The sequence below is a fragment of the Crocodylus siamensis genome, chromosome 1 (genome assembly GCF_052110815.1).
Source record: "Crocodylus siamensis isolate JL-2025a chromosome 1, ASM5211081v1, whole genome shotgun sequence".
NCBI classification, from domain to species: Eukaryota; Metazoa; Chordata; order Crocodylia; family Crocodylidae; genus Crocodylus; species Crocodylus siamensis.
The window spans coordinates 215,172,682-215,189,444 of NC_143395.1; the positions used below are offsets into that span (position 1 = coordinate 215,172,682).

General features: G+C 41.1%; 1 protein-coding gene across 1 annotated transcript in view; it reads right to left on the reverse strand.

Annotated features, from left to right (window-relative positions):
• The window catches only part of ZBTB20 (zinc finger and BTB domain containing 20), a 416,371-nt gene that overhangs the window by 307,276 nt on the left and 92,332 nt on the right, over positions 1-16,763 (reverse strand). The window contains exon 2 of the mRNA XM_090056540.1: positions 13,353-13,437. The gene's annotated coding sequence lies outside the window, so the exon portion shown is untranslated. The remainder of the gene's footprint in view (positions 1-13,352; positions 13,438-16,763) is intronic.

Sequence of the window (16,763 nt, forward strand, 5' to 3'; positions counted from 1 at the left end):
GTAGTGCATCACTACAGCAATGTAGGGCGACATGTAGACATGCCCATGTTTAAGCTTGCATGTGTGACTGGGAAGTACTCAAGCAGGTATAACTGTCTGTAATATCTGGAGGTGACTTTGCTCACATTGTGTGAAGCTGATCTGCAAAGGGGAGAAATTTACTTTCTGTCCCTTCGTGCTGCCTTATGATTTAAAACATGGACCTACATTTTTTAACCCAAAATTTTGTTTATATTGTGCATGTGTGTGTATGTGTGCATACCAACTACTTATATATTTATGTATATATTCAAGACATGAAATTCAGTTCTTGTCTACCATGGACAATACACAATGACTCGAGATCTAATGAAATTTGGACATCACAAATCTGAAGAGTCTAAAAGCTAAGTAAGTGGGAAATCAAGGGATTTTGGGCCAGCCTGTTTAAAACCCATTTTATTAATGGGAATTTAATTCCAATTTATGAGAAACACTTTGGCAAAAAATATTTTAATGAATGATTCAATGTTACTCCTATTACTTCCATTAAGAAAGCACAAAATATGTTTGAGACCACCAATGAGCCCTCCAGCAAAACTAGGAAAAGAGAAATTAGCAACAGCAAAACAAAATCAAGTCCCTTCCACTCCACTCCCCAATCCAATATTAAGATGCCAGAACTCCTTTTTAACTTTGCTGGCATATGCTATTGCTTAGATACCCATTTTAGCTTACATGGCTATTAGGATAAAACCTAATAATTCTAAGTAGTTACCCAAACTCCTATAATGTGCGCATGTTACACTTAGACCACATGAAGGACAATTAAAATGCAGGTGTTCACACATTAAAGCTCCCTGACTTGTCCTACATGCCCTCTGAGCATCTCAAAGTTATACCAATTTAGAAGAGGGTTAACTCTAGGCCATACTACCTAGCTCATGTTAGGGTAATTTCAGTCTGCTACACAAAGATAAAATGAGTGATATTCAGTCCTCCAGCATCCCAGGATGCACCTCTTCCTGGTGCTCCTCCTCCCCCCACCCAGAGCAGTGATAGAGCCCAGGTGTCCTGGCTCCTAGCTACTCCCCGGCTTACCTTCTTTCAAGTGGTAAGTCTAAGCTGTGCAGGCAAGAAATAGCATTAACCCTTAAAGTGTGACTGCTCACAGCACATTGTAACTTTAATACATCCTAACATTCCACATATTTAGTATGGTCTAAACATAATATGTAACTTCACCTTGGTTACTGGTGTATAAGGACCTGGCCAAACTTTGTATGGCCTGTAGCACGGTCCAGCGCCATTTTAACAGTTGTTTAGTAAGAGAACTAGTGAATCATGTCTTGCTCTTCTTATGTTAAGAACGCCAGAAAGTTATCAGTAAAAGGATGCATGTAGGATGTGTGTTCTTCGTCTTCTATATCAGAAATAAAATAATATAAGTACAAGTGAATGAGTTAATTCTATAGGAATATATGGTGCAACTTGCTAGCTAGCTATTAAAGGGATTGTGTGAAGTCATATGTTAAACTGGCTTCATTTGAATTGCTACAGCACCATAACAGACTGTGAATTGGTTAGCTCCTGACTGGTTATGCTGTTTTACAGGCCTAATAAAAAAAAAAAAGTAGTTTTTATTCATTAAAATAAGTAATTATTAACACTTTCACTTGTCAATAACCTTTATTAGCTTCTAGATGTTTTTTATTTACTCTCTGTAAGAGAAAGTCATAATTCTCCATGTAAAAATCACTAACTGAGTGTTATGGGAAGGGCTGTATTGTCACTAGGGTAAGAATATGTGGTATCATTGCCTTCTAGAATTAGGTCTGAACTATAACGTTTGGTGCGAACATGCTGAGTTACCCCAAATATAAAAAGTTGAACAAAACCAGAAGCAGCCTTTCAAGAAAGCAGAGCTCCAGATTTGGAGCTAAGATACTAGATTTCTAATAATAAATATTAGTAATAATAGGAGCCAAGGAAGGTATTTTTGTTTGCATGTTGGTGCTATTTGAGAATCACAGACATCTGAAAGTCAAAGAAATCTGCTGCCTCGTTCCTTGCTTTGCAGCTGGCTAAGCTGTTTTAAACTTGCTAAAGTAAATTAGTTCCTACTTAAGTGAAAACAAAAAGTTAAAGCCACACATGCCTGTCTGCACAGTGCAGCAACAAGGCAGGAAGAGGAATGGGTGGACCTCCACTGAAACAACCACAAGCAGTTTTAAGCACCTCCCCAGCTGCTCCCACTAAGAATAGTCAACTAAGAAGTATTTAACATCTCCAGTTTAGTTTTCAAAGGGCAGAGGAAGAGCAGCCAACTCTTAGCAACACAGACGACCTGAGTCAGAATTATGGAGCCATACAACACCAAGCAGAGAGCTACTACCTACAAGAACAGGAATTTATCAAAAATCATACTTTATCATACTCCAGTGCACCCTAGCAGTCTGGGAGAGCAGAGAGTTGGGTACCCCTTCAGGTAAAAGAAGGGACCTATGGAATCCAGGAAATGTAAAAATAATCTTTACTGAAAAATAATTTAAGAAATAAAGGTAGTAAAAACATGGACACAAAGCTGTTTTGGGAAGTTTCTCCTCACATTTTCTCTTCATCTGTTGACAAAAATAATGTCTCATTATAGAAAGATATCATCTATTTGTTTTGATTTGCATCCAAAAAGCACATGCCAAGAGTTTTAGGTGTCTTTAACTCCAATTAAGAGCACAGCGAGGAAACCGTGAAACCAACATTGTACTGCAACCTCCACAATCAGAAATAACCAAACAAAGAGCTCAAAGACCTGCAGCCATCTGTCCCCTCCCAGAAATGCCAGCCCTCCTCAGGAAGATGGGGTGAGGTATGTAACAGGACCTCAAAGTCAAAAGATTCAGGTGCCTTTTGACTAAACTGGAAAATAAACTCCCACACACAGCCACCTCATAGAAAGGGAAGAGCTTGTTCACAGATCCTTTTCTTTTATGAATACTAGACTAGAAGGGACCTTGTGGAATCAAGTCCAGACCTCTGTTCTTTTTTAATACAGACAGCTTTGACTTATGTATCTCACCAAATCTGTAATGTCAGGGACTCACCTAGGGAGAATGGTAGCCTCTCAGCAAGGTAGGTCACACAGCATTTATGACATGCTGGTGAAAACTATCACAATAAATTTGATCTGGAAACTTTAGCAAGGACTAAATTCACTTTGCACAGTATTGACATCATATGGCAATGGCAGGACACACTGTTTAACGAGTGGATTATTCCATTCTGTTACAGCCTGAGTTTCTGTATGAATTTAAGCTGTAGAGGCTGCTTCAACAGTATCATCTCAAGATAACACATGCTTAAGGAATGGTAGAAAGGCCCATCTTCCAAAGAAATGTATGCATTCTCCTAATCAGGGATGAGATAAGGAAGAAGTGTGCTACTGCTATATGATCATCCAGGGTTCAACCCAGATCTCCAAATTGCAGATCTGTGTAACAAATGTGAGCATGTACTTTGCCTGAAACAGAGCAGTTATGATTCCTGACCTATCATATGGTTACTTCCCCACCCTCACAAATCCTGGATTAAATTTTCCTCTGAGCTACTGTCAAAAAAATGGTGGAGAAGACATTCTACTGCATTAACTGGAATGGGAAAAATTAAAAACATGGAATTGGGTGTGCACAGCATACTGAAGAAAGCAGAGCCCAGGTTTCCTTACAAACCTTCTCAACTGCTTTATTCCCACAAGAGGGAATGGGAATTGTTAACACGGCCTGTGGGACTGAAGCTGAGCATGGGAGCATCTTTGAATCCCCTTACTGAAAGCAAAAGAAAAAAGATTCTTACACAGTGCAACCATATCATGGGAAAGCAGAAGACTTTGTGCCCTCCCTCAGGCTTTTGTGAATTAAAATACCTTTGTAACCTCATGAATGACTTTTTTAAATTAATTCAACCACTCTGGATATAGCAGAAGCATGTTTGGTGGCTGTTCTTACACTATTGCCAACCTGAAGAATGAGCCAAGCCACAAAAATCATGAGAACATGCTTTAAACTCACGAGATTTTTTTAAAGCTTAATACATCTGAGGTTCTTTTTATTTTTCTTATTGAGCCTTTCAGGGTCATATTTTAAAGGTTTTTCCCAAAACAACAAAGACTAGGAGCTTACTTTAAAAAAATAGAATACTTCAAGCTTACATAGTCACATGACTGAAGAAGCTGAGACTTTAAGAAGAGTATAAATACAAAATTGTTAGCGGTAGCAACATTAAGAACTACTGCAATGCTCCAGTAGCAAAAAGTGAACAGTCTTTCATTAAGATTCAGTATTAACAAACAGTTGAGAAGAATGGGAGCAAGTTCATACTCCCACTTGTTGCCTACTTGTCTGTAAATTCAGGAAGACTGCACAGCATGAGGTCGCATTCCCAAGAAGTTTTTGCAACCATAAAGACCAAATCCCCTTCTTAAGTAAAATAAGTGCTTAAATTCTGCAGAAACCACAGAACTCCAAAATTTTGGTCACCACCCAAGTGTAAATTACAGCCAGATTCTCTGCAGCTGGTATTTTCAGTGGTTCTACTTCTTGCTTGATTAATAACTGCTAAGAAAACAATTACAGGTATGTGCGATACAGAATAAAGGTTGACAACCTGTTTATAAGTCTCACAGGTGCACATGGCAAAATAAAAAAGCAAGACCAAAAGCAAGACCCTGGTGTTCTGGAGACTGCCTTGGACAAGGAGATCCTTTCCACCTACTCCTGCTCCACACATGCCAATCTGGGCAAGAAGTGATGAGACTCCTCTGATGGTGCTCCTACTTCCACTGTTCTCAAGTACAGTGAAGACGGAGGGTTGGAGAGGACCAGGCAGAGAAGGGAGAAACCCTTGGAGAAGATTCTTCATCTCATTTTGGGGTTTGGCTTCTGTAGAGAAAGAGCTGTGATTGGAGGCAGTCTCAAGGGGTGCCTACACATGAGCAGCGAGGCTGCTCTGATGTGCTATAATTACAGCATGTTGAAGCAAACGCAGACTCGATTACTCAAGTATGAGTGGTAATTATTGTGCTCTAGCAGCCTCCAGCATCTTGTGTATCAGTGTCCACGCACATAAAAATGGTGGAGAGGATGCTTTATCTCAAGTTTGTTGATAAGCTTTAGATAAAGTGCCCCTGCTGCTATTCTTCAGCATGGGGATGCTAATACACGAGATGCTCCAGGCACTTCAACTGGAGCAGTTCTCAGAACTGCTCTAATTAAAGTGCCCCCACCCCACTTCTGGAACACATGTATAAACACCCAGGAGCACTGGTGAAGCAATACAGACATGCCCTATGTTACCCAGGTCACAGAACAACCTAGAAAGTAGCTATTGGTGCCTGAAAAAAAGGAAGTGCCTTGCAGGAAGAAAAACCCCACACCCTGTGTTTCAACCCTTTGGGTTCTGTTAACCCACTCTGACTTTGTAACCCTTGTTGTGATTAGTGCTATCTAGAAACCTAAAGAACAGGCCCATGAGGAAGTGGGTCACCTGATCAACTTTGGCATTCCTGATCAACCCCAGCCAGTCATGATTATACCTTGACTTTAGCAAGCCTTTTAATACAGTATCTCACAACATTCTTGCAAGCAAGCTAAAGAAGTATGGGTTGGATGAATAGATAGTAATCAGTGGCTCAGTGTTTAGTTGGCAGCCAGTATCAAGTGGAGTGTCCAAGAGGTCACTCCTGGGGCCAGTTTTGTTCAATATCTTCATCAAGTACCTGGAAAATGGGTAGAGTGTACCCTCTGCAAGTTTGCAGATGACACCAAGCTGGCAGCTGTAGTAGATATGCTGGAGGGTAGGGCTAGGATTCCGAGACACCTGGACAAATTGGAGAACTGGACCAAAAAAAATCTCATGAGATTCAATAAGGACAAGTGGAAAGTCCTGCTCTTAGGATGGAACAATCCCATGCACCAGTGCAGGCTGGGGGCTGACTGGCTGGGCAGCAGCTCTGCAGAAAAGGACCTGGGGGTCACAGTGGAATAATGAGCCAGCAGTGTGCCCTTGTTGCCAAGAAGGCTAACGGCATACTGGGCTGCATTAGTAGGAGCAAGACCAGCAGACTGAGGGCAATGGTGAGGCCATATCTGGAGTACTGTGTCCAGTTTTAAGCCCCCACTGCAGAAAGTGTGGACAAATTTAAGAGAGTCCAGCAGAGGGCAATGAAATGGTGAGGGGGATGAGGCACATAATTTATGAGGAGAGGCTGAGGGAATTGGGCTTATTTAGTCTAGAGGAGAGAAGATGGAGGAAGGGGGAGAAGGGGGAAGGTTTAATAGCAGTCTTCAACTACCTGAAGGATGGCTCCAAGGAGGATGAAACTAGATTGTTCTCAGTGGTGGCAGATGACAGAATAAAGAGTAATGGTTTCAAGTTGCAGTAAGGGAAGTTTAGGTTAGATATTAGGAAAAACTCTCTCATTAGGAGGGTAATAAAGCATTGGAACCAGTTACCCAGAGAGACAGTAGAATCTCAATCCTTGGAGGTTTTTAAGACCCAGACAGACAAAGCTTTGGCTGGGATGGTCTAGTTGGAGCTGGTCTTGCTTTGAACAGGGGGTTAAACTAGCTGACCTCCTGAGGTCCTTTCCAACCCTCATTTTCTATAATTCTATGATATAGTCATTGTAGTAACTAACATCATATTCAGCACTTGTGTAATGCCTTGCAACTTCAAAGTGGTTTGCAAACTTCAGCCAACTCTTAATAAACATATGGGCAGAGGGGATTGCCTGGGTCAGAGTCCAGTCCCTGCTACTGTAGACAATCAGGCCATAAATCCCACTTATACATGAGACAAGCTCCATCTTACAGCTTGTTTGGTTTTTTGGCCAAATGATTCATAACAGAAGGACACCCCTCTGATGGATACAAGCCCTCTAATTTCCAGCTTACATTTATACATGGCATTTATATTTGTGCTAAACATGTCCTTGAGCTTAAAAAATTCTTTTTCCTTGCTGCTGATTTTAGTGCATCCTATCAATGGATCTCAAAGCACTTTGTTACACAGTAACTAAGTAACCCTGTAACACTTGGGTGGGGAATAACAAGTCAAGCATCTTTTTTCTCCCTATTGTAGAGAGGGATAAACAGAGCCAGAGAGAGACAAGGTGACTTGTCCAAGGAATCAGTTTCCAAACTTGGAGGTGAATTCAAGTTCCCCGACAGACTTCTGATTCTAGATCTGCTCCCTGGGTTTTGTTGTGAAATACGAAAACTTGCAGAGTTCAAACCTCTTCCTATTTTCACAAACAGCCTATTTTCATTTGAAGTCTCTGTCTCAAGGATCGCTGCTGAAAAGATGTCTGAACATCAAAGAGCTTTTTGTGTCTGTGGAACATTAACCCCTTCTTGCTCAAAGTCCATACAAAATCCCCTGGGAAGTTTGTAGTGACTAGTTTTATGTAACAGATGACCAGCTTTATGGAACAGCTCTCCGTCCCCAGTCCTGGAGCTACTCATCTCTTGGCTCCCTCCAGGCACAAGCAGGGAGCAGAAGCTGACTACGGCATGCGGTGTATGGGCAGTGGCAGGACTGAGGGGACAGAGAGATCCCCCAATCCCCCAGCTCTGCAGTGCACACACCAGTTGGCTCCCACTCTCCACCCATGTCTGCCCGGAGCTGGGAACTGAGCAGTGCCAGGATTGTGGGCCGGTGTGAGGGGGGAAGCAGCACCAGGAACAGGGGAAGAAACAGCGTTGGGATCAGGGGGAAACAAGGGGGGGAGAAGCAGCGCTGCCTCCCTTTCACATCTCTCCCAGGTCCAGGCACTGCTTCCCCACAAGTCCCGGTGCTGCTTCCTCCTCATGTCTCCCACCCAGTCCCAATGCTGCTTCCTCCTCCATCTCCCACTCTGGTCCTCTTCTGTCTCTCCCCGTGTCCAGTGCTGCTTCCCCCTTGCATTCCTGTCCCCCCACCCCTGGTCCAAGTGCTGCTTCCTTCCCCCCAATGTCTCTCTCCTGGTCCCCATGTTACTTACCCCCATGCTCAAGCATAGGGTGTCACCTCAAGCCAGCAACACCAAGCTGGGCGATTATCCCACACAGCTGGAGCTGTCTCCGGCTCCGGGACACTCCCCACCCCCACCCCCTGGAGCCCAGGCCTGATCCCTGTACCCTCTGCCAGCCTGAGGGTGGCACCCAGGGCAGCCTGGAGCTCCCCTTGGCTGCTACAGGAGGGCAGAGCAAGGCAGGAGCAGCCCTCGACTGAATTGCTCCTGTTGCAAATTTACACTCAAAGGGTGCATGTGTAGACATGCACCCAGGAGCAGATTAATATTAATAAGCGTATTAATTTAATGTGTAGAGGCACCCACTATCACTGAAGAGGCTCTTGAAGTGAGCGATGTGGTTTATTTTCAGACCCAGAGCAGTTTTTTGTTATAACAGAAAATTGGGTCCTGTGACTTGTATTTGGCCCAGTGTACCCTTAATATATCATCAGCACAATTCGCAAACTTACATCAAGGAAAATCTGACCAAGAAGGTACACCAGTAGGGAGTAATGGGCCAGAGTGTTCATTGGATGAAGGTGGTAAAGATCCATATGTTTCAATAAATGTGGAAAAACATTTTCCTTTAAAAAAAAAAAAATCAAGGAACATCAAACTTCCTTGAAACAATCCCTTCTGCTGTTTCCACATCTCCCAACATCCCTGATCTTAGTGCATCTTTCCAGGGAGAGAACAGTTCATACAGATGTACAAAGCTTCACTTTGTGTGTCTATTTGACAGGCAGAAGTGAATAATAAAACAAAATACAATAAACCACCCTTATCAGAAGAATTGCTGGATATCTGTGGACATCAATCACTTAAATGAAACAAAATATTTTACAGGAAAAAGAACTAATAAACAGACGTTTGGTCCAGCAGATAATTTTACTATGTTTCCGCACTTGCCACTGTCATTTGGTGAATGACTGAATGGTTGGGGTGAGCTTTGGAGGGGTGGGGGAAAAAGCTTTCATTGTCTACCTCCAAAGTTAAGGGGGTGGGGGAGAAAGAGAGAGAGAAAAAAGACATGCAGTGCAGAAGTCACAGATGTTCGAGGGAACACTGTGACAGGAAAATACTCAATAAGAATTCCACCAGCTAAAAAAAGATCTTAAATAGATCCATTGTCTTCCGGTCTGAAGCCTTTAAAGAGGCTAGAAATAAAAGTCTGTGCTGTGGGCACCCAGACATTCTTCCTTTTCATCAGGATTTGCAGGTCTGAATACATTTTGTCGTGAGGAAAAACAGTAGAGCTGTACAGTCCAGTGAGGTAACAAAAGCAAGAGGCAGACAAGGGTTACATAACTGGCTTTTTACATAAATATTACATCAAGAAATATTTTGCTTTCAGAAAAGAAAAAGGAAAGAAAAAAATCCAGAGAAGTCAATCCAGCCTCACTTGATCCTCACTTTGCCCTTCCACATTTTGAGACATGCCAAGTAGTTTGACTTGCTATTTTTAACTCCCTCTTTCCATAAGTAAATAACGTATCCAGCCTTAGACCATTCACAGGAGCTTTTCTAGTATTACCTGGAAAGTGCACTATGCACTAGGAAGGGTCAGGAAATTCCTATTTTAAAGGCAAGTTAAGACCCTGGCAACAATGGCTTGTTGAGCTGCAGGCTAGTGCAGTTAGAAATGGCCCTGGATGTTAAAGTGCCTCTGCTCTCAAACAATTTGAGAAGCGGGGGAAAAAAAGAGTCTCCCCATCTGTTATTTCCTTTTTCTTTTTGGCTGCAGAAAAATAAAATTATGCAAGAGCTTTTGAATGTAAAGGCTGTGTGTGCTTTTTCCCTTTTTCTGTGTACGCAGTATGTGATGTTGCGTAACTGAGTACAGAGTGGGCGGCTAGCGTTTACTATTGATTTACACTACTCCGTGTAATGAATTCAGAGCACTAAGAGTGAGACATACGTGGGGTGAAAGACAGAGAAGGGTGCATGGGGGCAGGAGAGAGGAGCACTAGATGGGCAGCAGGGGAAGAACCATTTAGAGGGACTCAGCCCCCAACACAGGGATGGGACACTGATGTCAGGTATAAAGGTTAATTTCTGTGCCCACTCCTCACCTCTCTCATTATACACTATTGGAAACATTGTTTTTTTTAAAAGCATTTGTATTAAAATTGGGCCCAGAGGCCCAGTCAGTTATGGCAGCTCTTGCACTAGATAGCCAAAGGAAGAGGAAGCACAGGCTCTGCAACAGAGTATAGAATTGGTGACAAAGAGGAAGCAGAGATGCCCATACATTCTAATGCTTGAATGCATCCCTCTCTGATTTATTTCCTCAGGAAGGGATGCAGAGATATGGATATCACCACCTGTTATCTTACACCCTACCTAAGAGGGAGAACTTGGCATGTTCCAGTCTGCCTCTTCCTTTCCCACTGCCATTTTCATTTGCTGGGACCTCCCCATCCCAAACATGCAAGCTAGGTACAAACACTCAAAAAGCCCAAGGCAGAATTGATCTATGTTACTTAGTTTTCTGCCTTTGGCATAGTTTAGATCGGTACAAACAGAACCTTTTTGTGTGTGTGTGTTTGGGGGGGTGGGGTGGGGGGTAAATCTTAGACCATGTTCTGCCATTTTAAAAATCAATCTATGTGTACTGAACTTCTGTTGTGTTATGGATACAGACAGGTTTTGTGTGCTGAAATTTTGCTCTTTTACAGGTATAACCTGATTTCCAATCCTTCACACCAGTAAAAGTATAACATCTACATCTGGCCACAGAGCAAAACAAACTTGGGCAGTCATAGCTCCATAATTATAATGACAAGCATGATCAGCCAAATGCATCTAACTGCAGGTAAAATTCTCTTCCCCCTTGCTACTGATAAGCACCCTCATTTTCCAAAAGTTTACTGAGTCCTTCCCCATTTCTCCAGATACGTATTCTAAGCTTCCACAAGCTGCCTGGAGCTCTGTGTGCCTTATACAACATTACATCCTGCAAAAACAGTAGGATGAACTATGGTAACTTTCCTTTACCATAATCAACCCATGAAATGGGAAATCACTTTAATGGAGAGAGGTTATATGTTATACAATTCCCTGGTAAAGAAATCTGTGACAACAGCTAACTATTATTATTATTATTATTGGCCCAATCCTCCAAGCTATACATGTCAACTCCCATATACCACCTGGGTAAAATCCTCTTTTGCCTGTTGTCTCCCGCTGAGCTCAATGGCAAAGCTTCCCTTAATTACAATGGGTAATAAACAGAATAAGACACATTACCATGTCCCAAAGAGCTTTCAATCTAAGAATATATGAACCCCCTTTTCTATTCAAAGGTTTTAAAGAATAGTATTTAATTAATCCCCTGAACACCACCACCAACAAAAGATTCTATTTAAACGTTCCCATTTTTTTTTATTACATCCCCCCCAGGGACATCTCTAGTAATACTATGAGATCCCATTCATTCTGGATCTCTGTTGAGCTATTAAATCAGGCAGAGATAGGGAGAATGATCATGCATTTCTCTTCCTTACTTATATGTGCTCATTCATTTTGTTCCCTCCTGGTCAGGGCAAAATGCAGCAAAAGTACTCCAGAAAAGTTTATCAGATAAAGTCACAAGCTGCCTAACTTTTTTGGTTTGTTTTAGGGTAAAACTGATATTTAAATTACTAAAGTAAAAAATATTTGTAAAGGGGGAACAAGGCATGTAATTTGCACTAGGCATATAAATTGAGAAAGACTGGGACAATAAAAATGTACTAAGGTATATTTCCTTTCTTGAATAGGAGAATGCTAATTAAAAAGATTGATCCACAGAAGTCACAAGCAATGGCTCAGAGTCAATAGGTCATTGGCATAAGGCTTGAGATGTGTCACCTTATTTTCATAAGAGATGTAGGGGACATATAGAAATTTAAAAAAAAATGGATGTTGGGCTCAACTCAGTTCCCATGTTAATCAGAGGAACTCCAAGTAAAAGCATGTATGTGTGCTTAGACATAAATATCTGAGCACTCTGCCATGAATTATGCTTGGGACCCAAATTTGCCTCAAGATGTGTGGGTTCCTACTCTGGTTAGGCCCTAGCTCAATATATCTTGTAGCTGGGCAGCTATGGAGCAAATGGCAGCAAAGGAAGGACTAATTTCCATTCTAACCAACCTGTTTTCAGTCATTTGAAACTTTCTGAAAGTTTTGCTTCTAGACCTGGTGTCTGTCTAAAGTCAGCATTTGGAGGAAGGCTGGAACAATGTTCATTTGTTTTGAATATAAGGAGAGTGGGGAAAGCGGGAGAGGTGGAATGTTCAGACCTTTTACCTACTGATAAATGTTTACTGCAAACTTGGTTTTACATGCCAGTGTCACTGCAGGAGCTGGATACATAAGGTGAAAATTGGCAATTTGGCAGGAATCCTGCCTCAAATGTGCATTGTCTTCAAACGGTTAAGAATTTCATATACTGGGATCCCACAGATAGCTTAACTCTGATCCCTGTGAAGTCAATGCAAGGCTTAGTGATCTGAATAGTACTAGAACCAGGTCTTAAAGGTTATTAAGACCTGCCACCTTATTGAGACTGCCATATAATGAAAGAGGCAAGTAGCTATAGCTGCCCCTGTTCTCATTGAACACATGCCTTGTGCAGACAGGGTATTCCAGGTTGGAAAGAAGGCAACGCATAGTGGAATAATTACCTACCATGAACTTTTATTCTTTCTTCCCTCAAAAAATGTGGTTAGGAGTATGCATGGCTAAGTGCTCAAAGTCAGGAAATCCCCCAAATAGGTCGGCTTGCACAAACTTAAGTGTGCAAACTTAAACTTAATTTCTCAGATAATACTGGACCATCATTTTTTTCCACAACCTTAGTCTTAAACAAATGAACATCACCTTCCACTACTGTGGTTCTTATTTCATGTGATATATTTGGAAGTAACAGACATATGCAAGGGAGTCTTCTCTTAGTGAGACGGTAGAAAATAGTAAATTAAGTTGTATTCGCTGAGAAATAGCATGTGATCCTGTAATTAAAGATGGTATTTTATGGCAGACGTACAAGGAGCAGAGTTAAGGTTATAAACAAACAAAGCCTTAACTAGGCAATCACAGTGTTCTCTTAATATAGTGTCTTTCAATAACCATACAAAAGGGATGAACATAGCGTAAGCCTGCTGGGGTCACATAACAACAAAATGAGTAAGAGAGAATATAAAAATGGCAGCGACAGAAAAATAAATGTAGGGCTAGTTCTACTAGTTAGAGAGTTTCCAACCTGCTGTAGATGATCTGTAAAACTATTTTCATTACAGTGAAACAGGAGGTAATAAACAAGTTTTGCTTTGGCACTTACCTTTATCTTCCGCCTACAGGCTCCTCTGTTTCACATGAACTTGTTGGGCTCCACCAATTTGGAAATGACCATGACACAGCAGAAGCTAGGAAGAAATAAAGAAAAGATAAAAAAACCCCGTGAGTTAGTGTGCTTCCTAATGATTGCTACACACTGATAGAGCTCCAATATCGCTGTAGCCAAAACGTACCAGCAGTGCAACAAGCAAGGACTCATTAAACAAAGTCCAAGGAGACTAGAGGAGAAAGAGGTCCCTGGTTACTATGGTCAACCCTGCCAGAACCAGCATAACTAAGGCTGTATCACTGTTTCCATTATAAACTTCCAAAAGGAAGTAATAAACAATGGTACAGTAACAAAGGCACCATACAGCCACTTGTAGATGCGCCCTAAGTGTCTTTGAAAATGCCCTAGCTGAACATATGCATTTTATACCAGTCTTGTGTCCTTTTAATGCCACTTTTAAAATGTATAATAAAAACAGGCATGACATTGTGGTGAAGTCCAAGTAACTCAGGGATACTCAAAATATGGGTAAAGCACATTCCCTTCTTTGTTAGCTTGCAGAAGAATGATAGTGCCACACTGCACATCTCCTAATGTTGAATCAAAACTGCCAGTATCAGAGGAGACTTCCCCAGAACATGGTTATTCACACCTAAACTTTCAGTTAAGACCTTCCTCTTTGTTTAATTCAGGTACCTTAAAATATTTTGAAAGCATCAATTAAGTCTCACAACAGGTCTGTGATACATGTTGCACAACATATTAAGTACAGTGGAAATCAATCCCAATTTTCCAAATTGGCTGCCTGAACACAAGTGCATAAATCAACATTAAGTACTCAGGTCAACATTTTCAAAAACACCTAAGTGATCTGGGAGCTAAAATCCTGCTGGAAAGTGGCTATGGGCACCTAAATCATTTAGGGAAAAATGTTCAAAGGTACTGAAGTGAAGAAAGGTGAGTCATTAGACACCACAACACTTGTGAAAATTTGGCCTTAGACATATGAAAATCTTCCCCTAAATCAGTGCTAATACTAGCTGCCTAATATGGGCATTTAAGTGTCAAAATACACATCTAAGCACTTAGCTTTAGGCACCCTAGTTTGAGAAATGGGTACTAAGTGACTTGGGTGAGTCAGCAACGGAGTCAAGAATAGAACTCAGGCATCCCAAGTTCCAGGTTTTTTTTTACCATTAGACTGAACATGCCCCAAAACAGGATTCCACAGATACAGCGACTTCCAAAAGTAACAGTAACAGGAGCCAGGTGTATGTTCAGCAAGGGAATTACAGGTGGTCTTTTAGGATGTACCATAAAATTATCAATATTCACACCCAAGGGAAGAAGGTACATCATGAAGGAAGTGCCAGCCTGTTATTTGAATTTCCTACTATTTAAGCTTTGTCACACCCTTAATGTTGCTTACATTCTCTGTGTGTGCACATATTGGTGTTTATTTTCTCTTCTGCTTTTTATATCAAACTTGTCAGAATAGTCAGAGAAACTTAAAGATGCTCATCAGCTAATGGGATTATTTGAAAATAATTAAACAAGGTACAAACAAATGGGCTGTTTGCAGATGTAAATGTAGTATAATAATAATGTGCACTTTACATCTTTGCAAATACAGAGAGCCATATTCAACTTCCTTTACCACTGCTGAGCAATACCTTAGTTCATAAATATAGACTATCCACAGAGGAAGCTACTATTCCTTTCTTCATCCCTGTGACAACTTGAATCAGTCCAGTTTACAAGTAGAGGAAAAGGCACAAAAAGGTCAAGGTAGCCTGGAAAGGTCACAAATTGAATCAATGGCACAGCTGGAAACAAAAACTCTGGGCTCCTAGTCCTTTACTTCAATCATATTCCAATTGCCCCTCTGATGATCTCATTTACCAACAAAAGGAACATAACTAGTCTTTTGGAAAGCCCCAGGAATTCCAGGCTGTCTGAAAGGCCCAAACAAGAAGAAAAGTTTCTGTGTATTCTAATCAAACTGAATTACAAGAAATATGGACCAATTTAAATCTAATATGAAGAGGACCCTTTTGTCTCTAAATACCCAATTCCATAGTTCCAATGCTGTAGATACCTGAAATCTGGGCTGCCCTGCCAGGCTTACTGGAGCAACAAAAAGGTGTCTTCATCAGTAAAGCAAACTTAAAACAACTAACAAATGGAATACAACAATGTGATATTTATACACATCACTCTAACAGAATTTTAGGAATGGTGATTTTTTTTCATGTACTTTAAATTTTCCTCTCAAGGTTTTCCACGCAAGTCAGTTTTCAGAGACTGGCAGAACCTGAAGAAAGCAGACTGACCAGTACCAAAAGCAGCAGAGAACTGACAATCATTGGGCATAAGGCTCATTATAAAAGTAGAAATAGGGTGTTGCATTTGCTAGATGGGACACTTCCCCTTCCACAGAATCTGGGTCAAGATATTTATTTTATCTCCTTATAATAAGGTAAAATGACAAATCTGTACCTACTTTCCAGCCTCCAGCCTCCCTCTTCAAAATGAACATGCAAAAACTTTTATCAAGCAATAATTAAAGGCATAAAATCTTTTTGCTTAATTGCTCCTCAAGCTAAAGAGAAAGGTTATTTTCTTACCTTACACTATGTTCTTCTGCAATCTCACAGTGTCAGACATTCAGTCATTTCAATGTCAGCTCCTCTTTTATTATACAGAATGCAAGTAATAATGAAACTGTGCTGATCTGCTTGCTTTCACTCTATATAGTGTCTATATTTATACACTTATGCTTCTATTTGAATCTAAATTTATCTGCTTTATCTGCCTACAGTGCATCTGTTTCTCATACACACAGACATATATATACATATACACACACACAATTATATATCTCTCTCTATATATAAACACACATACTGGTGAACCCAAGAATGCGCATGAATGTGCTGTCTGCCTCTGCACAATAATAGCACAGGAGGGGAAATATAAATATGTGCAAAATACATATACCATATGCCTACATAAATGTATGTGAACACATGCATCCACGCACACAGAGAAATATAGCTAAGCAGTAGGGGGTCTGAATATGCCTTGAAGGCAACTTGCCTTCGGAAGGTGTGTTAGCTACAGTGAAGTCTCTCACCTATGCAGAGTTTGCCTGAAGGTTTCCAACTGTTGCAGCTTTGCCAATAGAAGCAGTGCAGAGAGCATTACTGTACAGTAAGCACTAGCAGGCACTGCTATTTTTACTGCTGAGCTGCATGGACTCGCTCTGAGGAAGCCTGGATGGCACAGCAGTAAAAAGGCTTCTGTCTTGTCTATACCACTGCACTCGCTCTTGCTTCTACTTGTGGAACTGTCCCATGCTACAGCATAGCATTTTTGTTAAAATACCTGATGCAAGTATTTACT